The sequence below is a fragment of the Bubalus kerabau genome, chromosome 15 (genome assembly GCF_029407905.1).
Source record: "Bubalus kerabau isolate K-KA32 ecotype Philippines breed swamp buffalo chromosome 15, PCC_UOA_SB_1v2, whole genome shotgun sequence".
NCBI lineage: Eukaryota > Metazoa > Chordata > Mammalia > Artiodactyla > Bovidae > Bubalus > Bubalus kerabau.
Window position 1 is genome coordinate 3,854,223 of NC_073638.1, and position 9,527 is coordinate 3,863,749.

Genomic DNA, 9,527 nt, shown 5'->3' on the forward strand with positions numbered 1-9,527 from the left:
TGCCTTCAGCAAGAATTTTGTTGAATTGGTCTTCAAGAATTCCCTTAGTCATTATGTTCCTTCTAATACTATCTATCCACTGACTCCCACTCCTCTCTTTGGCTATAAATCTTCACTTGCCCCTATATTTGGAGTTGAGCCTGATCTCTCTCCCTTACTGCAAAACCCCAATGTAGTCATTTCCCTGAATAAAACCTTCCTTATTGTCTTTTACAAGAATCATGAATTTTTTTTTTAACATAAATGGTTTTTCACCTGAAAACATTAAAAATTCCTGGCAATGAATCTGAAGAGCTGAACTAGTTCCCAAACTCTATGTGTGTCTGGGTGTTAGTCACTCAGTTGTGTCCGATCTTTGCAATGCCATGGGCTGTAGCCCACCAGCCTCCTTTGTCCATGGAATTTTCCAAGCAAGGATACTGGAGAGGGTTACCATGCCTTTCTCCAGGGGATCTTCCTGACCCATGGAATGAACCCAGGTCTCCAGCATTGCAGCCACATTCTTTACCATTTGAGTTACTGTTTCTGTTTTGTGCTGTTTTTCTTTCACATTTCCTTAGACACCTGAGATAGTTCTTTTGTGCTTAAATTAAATTAGTTTCAGTTTGTGTCTTAAATAGAAAACAGATTTTAAGCAATTCTTGGCAAAATTAAAAAAAAAAAAACTTTTATTTTAAGAAATCACAAGACACATTTTTGTGGCTTAAATGTATATTGGGGGAATTTTGACAAAGAACTTTATTACAGAACTAAAGAGTCAGTGCTCTGTTCAATAAAATGTAAAAAAAAAATCATTGAAGAATTTCAAGTATGACAATGGTATGACTGAACTAAACTTTAGGGAAGATCATTTGCAGTGTGGTTTATTCAAGTAGAAAACTACAAGTTAGAAGACTGGCTATGAGTCTAGGCCAATTGTTTAGGTAGTTAGGATTTACAAGAAAGTTGTGCATATTTCTGCAGATTTTGTAGTACACAATACCATGGAATACTATTTATAACATATTCTTTGTGAATGACACACTTAAAATTGTGCAATACACAATTTTCTCAACTAGAGTATGAAATAGCGTGGTGGCCATGATGTGTAAAAGAGAGAAAAGATATGAAAGATGTTACCAAGGTAAGATTTGAAGGTATTGGAAACATTTAGAAACAGTTGTTAAAGTACTGTGAGGGCACAAATTTACATCCAAATTTTAAATCCAAGTTACTTGGAAGAGTAATGGCAACATTTGTGTAAAAGCAGAAGGCAGAAAGAAAGCTCAGTCAAGATTTGGTGGTTTAGTCACTAAGTCATGTCCTACTCTTGAGATCCCGTGGACTGTAGCCTGCCAGGCTCCTTTGTCATCCATGGATTCTCCAGGCAAGAATATTGGAGTGGGCTGCCATTTTCTTCTCCAAGAAGGATTTGAGTGTGCAAAATAAAATTTAAGATGATATTGGTTTCCATGCAAATGAGTCTGAGATACCTGCATGAAATCCAAGTAGAGATAACCAATAGAAATTTTACATTTGAAAGTCATTTGAACAGCTATACAAACCAGTGAGATTAGAATAAAAAAAAAAATGCTAAAAGAGTAAAGAAAAAAATTTAGATACTGCTTAAGTTGAAATCTTAAGTTATTTGAAAAGGAAATAAAGCAAAGTAATGGGTATAAAAATATAGAATTCAAAATATGAAAGAGACAAACAGGACCAAGAATGTCAAATTATAAAGAGAGATCAGGAAGGAAATTTCAATGACAGCATTTGAATTGAATGATTGAGAAAGTGTTGCTTAGAGTTATCATCAAGATACTTTAGCTCAAAAAAAGGAAAATATACAGAATTGTAAAGATTGTTAATAAAAATAATAGTTGTAAGTTAAAATATTTGTGGTGAAAGCCACTCATTGTGACCCCATGGACTATACAGCCCATGGAATTCTCCAGGCCAAAATACTGGAGTTGGTAGCTGTGCCCTTTTCCAGGGGATCTTCTGAACCCAGGGATCAAATCCAGGTCTCCCACTTTGCAGGCAGATTCTTTACCACTTGAGCCACCAGGGAAGTAAAAAAAAAAAAAATGTTTGTAGAGCAGTAAGGAAACATACAAGAACAGAAAGATAAAATAAAGAAATTAAAGATGCAAGAGTAGGAGAAACTGATGGAGCAAGGTATCTCACAGGAGATGGAAAGGAGGGGCAAGGTCAACAAAGAGATTGGATTTATGTGAGAAGAGAGATGAATACCATCGTCACAGAAGTAAGGGTGAAGAGAATCAATAAAATACAGTGATATTGTATAATATAATGCACAAAAGTTGTGAAAGTACATGCAGAATTCAGGTACTTCTCGATTTTCTCTGTGAAATAGAAGAAGATACCTACTGAAATTGAGGGCTAATGGTAATAAGAAAGGATAAACATGGAACATTTTCAGGGGCAAATTATTATATTTTTATTATCACCAAGAAAGCCATGGGTGATGGATTTAAAACTTTCTCATTTACCTCCAGCACTAATAAGGATATATTTTAAATTCTAATTCTTCCTCCTTTTGCTTCTGCTTCTAAAGAGTATTTACCTCTCTTTCTCAGCAAGGTGTACCTCTTGTGTCTTTTATTCCATTTATTTCTCCAAATCTGAGATCCAGATTCAAAAATGTATTTTTTTGCATTGTGTAACTCTCCTTTATCCTACCAGCAGAGAGTCTGCGTTTTTGAAAATACTATTTCTTTATCCTACCACTTCCTCCAATAATATGTCAGCAATAATAATTCCTAAAAGGTACTGAAACCTTACTATCTTCTGGAAATTAGCTGAATCATTTTATTTCTAGCCATCATATAAACTTCAAAAAATCCTATGAGCTAGATGCTATGATTGTTCCCACTCTACATTTGGGGAGATTACAGTGTAGAATGATTTGCCCAAGATCTTACAGAAATGAGTGGTGGTACCATGAGGCAAACCTATAAAGAACAAATCCAGATCTCATATTCTTAACCATTTTCTTCTCTCTCCTTCATCCCCAACTTCTTGGAAAAAAAAAAAAAAAAGTTCTACTCTCAGCTGCTTTCATTACTTTCTATACAATATCTTAACCCACAATTACTCAAGGTATTCTGTAAACTGACCCCTGGGGCACTTTCAGGAACCTGAAAATCCAGGTTCCTGGATCCCCTCTACATAGAGTGATTGAAGATCTAGCAACTTCACCTTAATATATTTACCAAGGGCCTTTAAGTTTGAGAACATCTCACCTCAACACTTGCAATTTGCTTTTTGCTACCACCTGTAACCTTTTATCAGAGAAGGCGATGGCACCCCATTCCAGTACTCTTGCCTGGAAAATCCCATGGACAGAGGAGCCTGGTAGGCTGCAGTCCAGGGGGTCACGAAGAGTCAGACACGACTGAGCAAATTCACTTTCACTTTTCACTTTCATGCATTGGAGAAGGAAATGGCAATCCACTCCAGTGTTCTTGCCTGGAGAATCCCAGGGATGGGGAAGCCTGGTGGGCTGCTGTCTATGGGGTTGCACAGAGTTGGACACGACTAAAGCAACTTAGCAGCAGCAGCAGCTAATCTTTTATAATATGTTTGAACAAGTGAATTCTTTACTCATTATTTCCAAAAAAACCTTTTTAAATTCCCCCAAACTCTTTAACATTTCATTCAATTGCTCAATCCTGGCCTCTGCCTCACTTCCCAGCATCATAGTCATTTCTTGCTGCTACTTTCTTCACTCTGTGTTCTGTGTTTTAAAATCTAAACACTTCAGACTACTTGACTCCCCACCCTGCATTGTGTGCTTTGGCTTGTTTCACAAACTCTAGTCAAACAGCTTCTTTACCTTTCCTTACCCTTTTATCATTCTTCAAGACCCAGCTAAAACAATGTGTGTATTCGCAGTACATAGATATCATACATCCTCAATTTATCCTCCATGATACTAAAGCAGTGTTTTATGTCACTAACATAGGTATACTCTGACAGTTAGTTGCCTTTACATTTAAGTATGGTAACATAAACATGTAATATACTCTATGATGATTTATTGTCTTACTTTGTAAGACTGAGCTGCTTGAGGACAGAAAAATGCTCATCTCTAGTACAATCTTGTAGACAAGAGGGATTGGGGTAAGGACTGGGTAATAGGACCAATCCAGCATCATTTTGAGACATGTCTCCTAAGCCATGCCAGGAGAGTGTTGTGATGGTTTGTAAAGAAGACAGGACAGGAAATCATCTGGTGACTCAAAGGGAACAGAGAATTTAGAACCCAAATGCATTTTTATCACAAAGTCTCAAAGGGCTGGTCTATTTAATGGATGTCTGCATATTAATCCGAGCAAAAGCCTCCACTGTAAAGAAATAAAATGAATAAATTGAATGAAGGAATCTGTCTATCAATTGTCAAGCATAAAATTAAAAGTATATTGACATTTTCTAACTCAGTATGAATTTCTGTGTGACTTTTTCAGAAGTACTCCAAAATGGGCATAGAAAGATGAAGCTATATGTGTCCAATGAACTGAGGAGAGATTTTAAAGAAAAATTATGCAGTCATTTTGCATTATAGCCAGGCATTTTAGGATGATGAAAATTTCCACTGAACCAGAAGCATATGAATTACAATTATAGTATCTGTAATAATTTCATTTTCACTACTGATATAATTCTTGGGTTTGAGTTAGCATAAAGCAAATCTTTAGAATGAATTAGGAAACAGTGGTTTGCGGTGTGTGTGTGCGTGTGTGTGTGTGTGTGCACACAGAAAACTTAACAGAGTTAACTATTGCCGGGGTCCAGCCCCGGCTGATCCAGGGTATTCGAAGCGGGGATGGCGTCGGCGAGGGTAAGGATACAATAGCTTCAATTAGATATTAATTAAAGATATAAAGAGTAATAGAATGAGGATAGCTCAGTAGGAAAATTCAGTGGAGAAAAGAGGCTGAGTAGCTTGGTTTACGCGGGAGACCAATAAAACTTCAAGACAAGAAGTTTGCACCACTTACGTAGGCTGCAGGCGTCCTTCCGTTCTCCTGAAGGAGAGGAGACACTGAGGCCTCCCCGGTCAGATCTTAGAAGCCCAGGCATAATTAGCAAGCATGGCGGGTTCCGCGCTCCAGATGGAGAGGAGACTCAGCCAGAATTTGAGAGAGAGAGCGACATGGGGAGACCAAGTTTCAGTGAACAAGGCCTGCACTTTATTTTCCAAAGTAGTTTTTATACCTAAAGTTGTGCATAGAGGATAATGGGGGAAGGGGTGGAGTCATGCAAGGACAGCAGTTCCTGGTCCTAATCGAAGCCAGGCTTTCAAACTTATCATATGCAAAAGTTCAGGTGAATTACATCATCTTCTGGCCAGGAGGCCTGTTAACATTTTAAGAAACTTATCTTTCTCTAAAGGTGGTTATTCCAAAGTCAGGCACCAGCCTCCAAAAAAGCATTGGATAAAGCTGCATTCCTATAGGGCAAAGGTGAGGTGGGCTCAATCAAGAAAGAATTAACTCAAGGGTCCAACGTTACAAACATTGAGGCTACTACTTACATTTCTATACACCCATTATATCAATCAATACACTGCCAAGGACACAGTAGGTACGGAGTATGGAGACTTAGCAGCAAACATTGGCTCAATAAGTGAAAAACCCTTTACCAATACAATTTCTAATCAATCTTTTAACTAATCAAAGGAATCTGTGTTTAGACAGTTTAGAACATCTCCTGCCTCTCACAGATGGGAGGCTCTGAACAATCACATGTGGCCAGAAAAACCTATTCAGGCAGGCTAGAGGATTTCCAAAGGAGTTTGTAGGTTAAACACTGTCACACCCAGGAATTATTAACTGGAGCTGTAAGCTAACTCTTTTTTCAGAGAGAGGTAGTGGGGGACAGCCCCCCGTAAAGTCAGAGGTGTAGGTGAAAGCACAAAGCAGAAAGTAGGCAGACTCTGGTTTTGGGGGTAGATGCTCGAGAATTTCCAGGGGGACTCCTGAGGCTCGATCCCGCCTTTGCGTATGCCGAGCCTCCTTCCTCATGACCTTTGTCATGGGCGGAGTGCCTCACGCTGGCTCCCGGCAGTGATAGAATTCTAGTTGAGCTATTCCAGATTCTGAAAGATGATGCTGTGGAAAGTGCTGCACTCAATATGCAATATGCACTCAATATGCAATATGCTGGCTCCCGGCAAACTATGCTGTCTTTTTACCTTCAAAACCTTTGGAGAGGGAATGTAATATACTGATCTGGTCAAGGAGCTCATTAAATTCTTATAAGAGGACAGGCTATGTTAAATACCCTGGCCCTGGATTTTGGATCATTGCATCCTTGTAATTATCTACAGTTCATTTTAAGCCCCATATTTAATAAATAGCTGATTTGAAGATATTTTTATCCTAAAGAAAGATAAAAATATTTATCTTTATTTTCTTTATCTAAGAAAAACCTCTTCTAGAGTCTATCTAGTATCTCTAAATCAAGATTTTTTTCCTTTCTGTTACTGTAACTACTTTCGCTCTTTAATCCTACAATATGTGGTTTTTGATAACTTTATTATTGCCAAATCAGGGAAATGCATATATTTTAGGCTTGAAAACAAAATAAAACAAACAAGCAAAAAAAAAAAAAAAAAAAGGCAAGTCTAAGGAAATATATGATAATATCTTTCTATATTAAAATTGTTTCCTACTATTTTGGTTTGAATAGAAATTTGCATTAAATTAGGAAACAGAATCATGTCTTTTCCTTTCCAATTCATATCACTGAGAATTAGCATTCTCTGTTTGATACATAGGCAACAATAAATGTATTTATAATGATAAAAGGAAAACAAAAAATGAGAATATAATGAAATAAGAGTAAGCTTGAAAAATAAACAGGTAGAATTTTAGAAATAAAAGCAGTTAAATTAAAAATGCAACAGATGCATTAAACTATTAGTTAGACACAGCTAACCTTTTATTTATATCTAGACGTTAAAATGTCCTCTTAAATGGTACTATTCATTTCTGAGTTTACTTTTTTGAAAATTATACTAAATATATAGAATTAAAGGAACAAAACTAACCATCAGTGAATACGTTCTACATGCCCGAGATTTTCAAAGCTGTTTCTTACAGCCTAACGTCAGCGTGGTAGAGTGTATTTTACATACTGACATTTTACTGCAGAGGCACCAAGGCTGTGAGATACCGACCTGGGCCATCTGGTCTAGTCGGTCTCTGCTTTCAGCTTGGGCTCCCATGACTGCAGTTGCTACTTAAATCCCAAGTTTATATTTGCAGCCTAGAGTCGTATTTTAAGCTCAAAAGAAACATACTACTTGTTAATGGTCACGGTTTCTGGAATATCACACTGCTACCTCAAACTCGGTGCTGATCTGTTCTTCCCCACCTCCATCCTGTACCTCAACCCTCCCTGCCCAACATCCCTATCTCTTGGGCTCAATTTAACTTCTACTCATACCTTCTGGTCTCATTTCATCTCTTAATCTTTAAAAGTTTATTCATGATCATTAAAGTGAGTCAGTTCCTCTGATATGGGTTCGTCTAGCTCATTCATTTGTTCATTAATTTCCTCAATAAAGAGTTACTGTTAGAGTGGTATAACAAAATGGTCAAGAGCACAAACTGTGAAGCTGGAATGCTTAGGTTTACACCCAGGCATAGCCTCTTGGCAACTATGAAAGCTTGTAGAATTGAAGTTCTCTTTCCCTCAATTTCTCCATCTGTAAAATGGAAAATATTTTGATGCTTACCTCAAAGATGTTTAGGGCTTAATGAGTGAGTCTGAATATAAAGGTGTCCAGCACAAGTTTGTGACATGTTAGTTTTTTATACTGTCACTATTTACCTCCAAAAGTATGAGGCTTTCAGATGTGATAGAAAACAACGCCACCACCACCACCAAGGCCAGGTCCATGCTCTCATGGGACTTTTAATCTAAAGGCAAAAAAGCACATGAGTAACAGATTACTGTGATGAGAGAAAGATGCAGGCCATATTGATTATATGATGGGGCTACCCAATGTGAGCAAAGGCTTTTCAAAAAAAGTGACATTTATCCTGAGACCTGAAGGTTGAGTAAAATTCAGTCAAGTAGAGAAGGTAGGAAACAGTTAAAAAATACAGCAGTAGCCTAAGGGAGTTCCTACATTTTGTTTCTTCTAGCATATGTGATGCTTCACTCTTCTGACTTGTCTGGTGCCCATTTCTACTTCACCCCGCCTGCACCCCTTTCCCAGGAAACAAAGCCACGAAACCTGAAACTATAACTCAACAACTATGGGATCGTCACATTTTTCTTCTGTTCTTCATTAATTCTTATTAAATGTATTATAATTAATTAATTTATCAAATAGGTAACAAAATCAGTAAACAAATAGCTAATTAAGTAAGTGAATATTTAGAAGAAGGGGTATCCATGAAAGAGGATGGAGATATACTCTTTATGTACTTCTCACATAAATTCTAATGCATGTGCTTTAAATTGGACCTGTTACCAAGTCAAAGCTGCACATTGCACCTCTAACAGCTCCATTTCTTACAGCAGCATAGATCTCTCCCTGTAGGCATTTCAACTGTTTGCTGCAGGCTCTAATATTATGTTCTTACTGACCAAACAAGTGGGGGACTTTATTTATAGATAACTATTCAGGCTGGGAAATATGCCAGCATTTTCATTATCAGCCAAAGAAAAATTATCAGCAAAGTCTAAATTCTAGACTGAATCAACTAAGAAAAGATTCCGGTCGTTTTCTTTGAACAACCATTCAGCTGGAATACTTTGGGCTTTGAAGCTCATTCAGCTGGAATACTGAGTAAAAGGGTGGGTTACAATTTACTTCACTGTGTGTTAGTAGATAGTGCCAGGTTTGTATTTCTGTTCCTTGGAGACCGTGTGGGCTTATTTGCACTCATATCTGAAACATGGAAAGTGTTCTCATAACGGAGTAGGTGGTTCCTGGATCTGCGGTTCTTGGGTCTTGAGAGCCCACCCCTCACCAGCATTGTTTCTGCATGCTCCTGGCTTCCTGGGACTTCAGAGCCTATCTTTCATGGATTATAGTAAAACTGGTTGAGAAACTGGAACAAAAATTCTACCACCAGCATCTGTTAAAATCTGTGACATAGCTGATAGGTTGAATAATCATTTGAAGCCGAAGAGACATATGGTTTGCCCTTACATTAGAGGGAAATAAAGATAGGTTGGATGCAGATATTAGGAATCTCTTGCTTCATTTTATTGTAGAAAGAAAAATCTGTCAATGTGAGTACATTGTGGCTAAGAAGAAAATCAAGATTTTTTGAAAGATTCCTAAGTTATTTGTCAAAACTTTAATTCCTAGTTTTTGCATTAAAGTATAGATGCTTGTTTAAGCAATGAAGCTTCCATCTGTTGTGCCTTAATTTAAAAATGTAGTTTATAAAATAAAACCACAAGACAATGTTCTTTGAAACACAAAATCTTTTTACTTAATCACCCAAGTAACGTATGAATTAAAACAAGCCTAGAAAGATAAAATTTCTACACACAAT

The 9,527-nt window shown here is 37.3% G+C and overlaps 1 long non-coding RNA gene across 2 annotated transcripts in view; it reads right to left on the reverse strand.

The window, feature by feature from the left end:
* LOC129628052 (uncharacterized) overlaps positions 1 to 5,394 on the reverse strand; it is a 118,251-nt gene extending 112,857 nt beyond the window's left edge. For both annotated transcript variants that reach the window (XR_008702708.1, XR_008702709.1), the window contains exon 1: positions 5,004 to 5,394. This is a non-coding gene — a long non-coding RNA (uncharacterized LOC129628052). The remainder of the gene's footprint in view (positions 1 to 5,003) is intronic.
* Between the last annotated feature and the right edge of the window lie 4,133 nt (positions 5,395 to 9,527).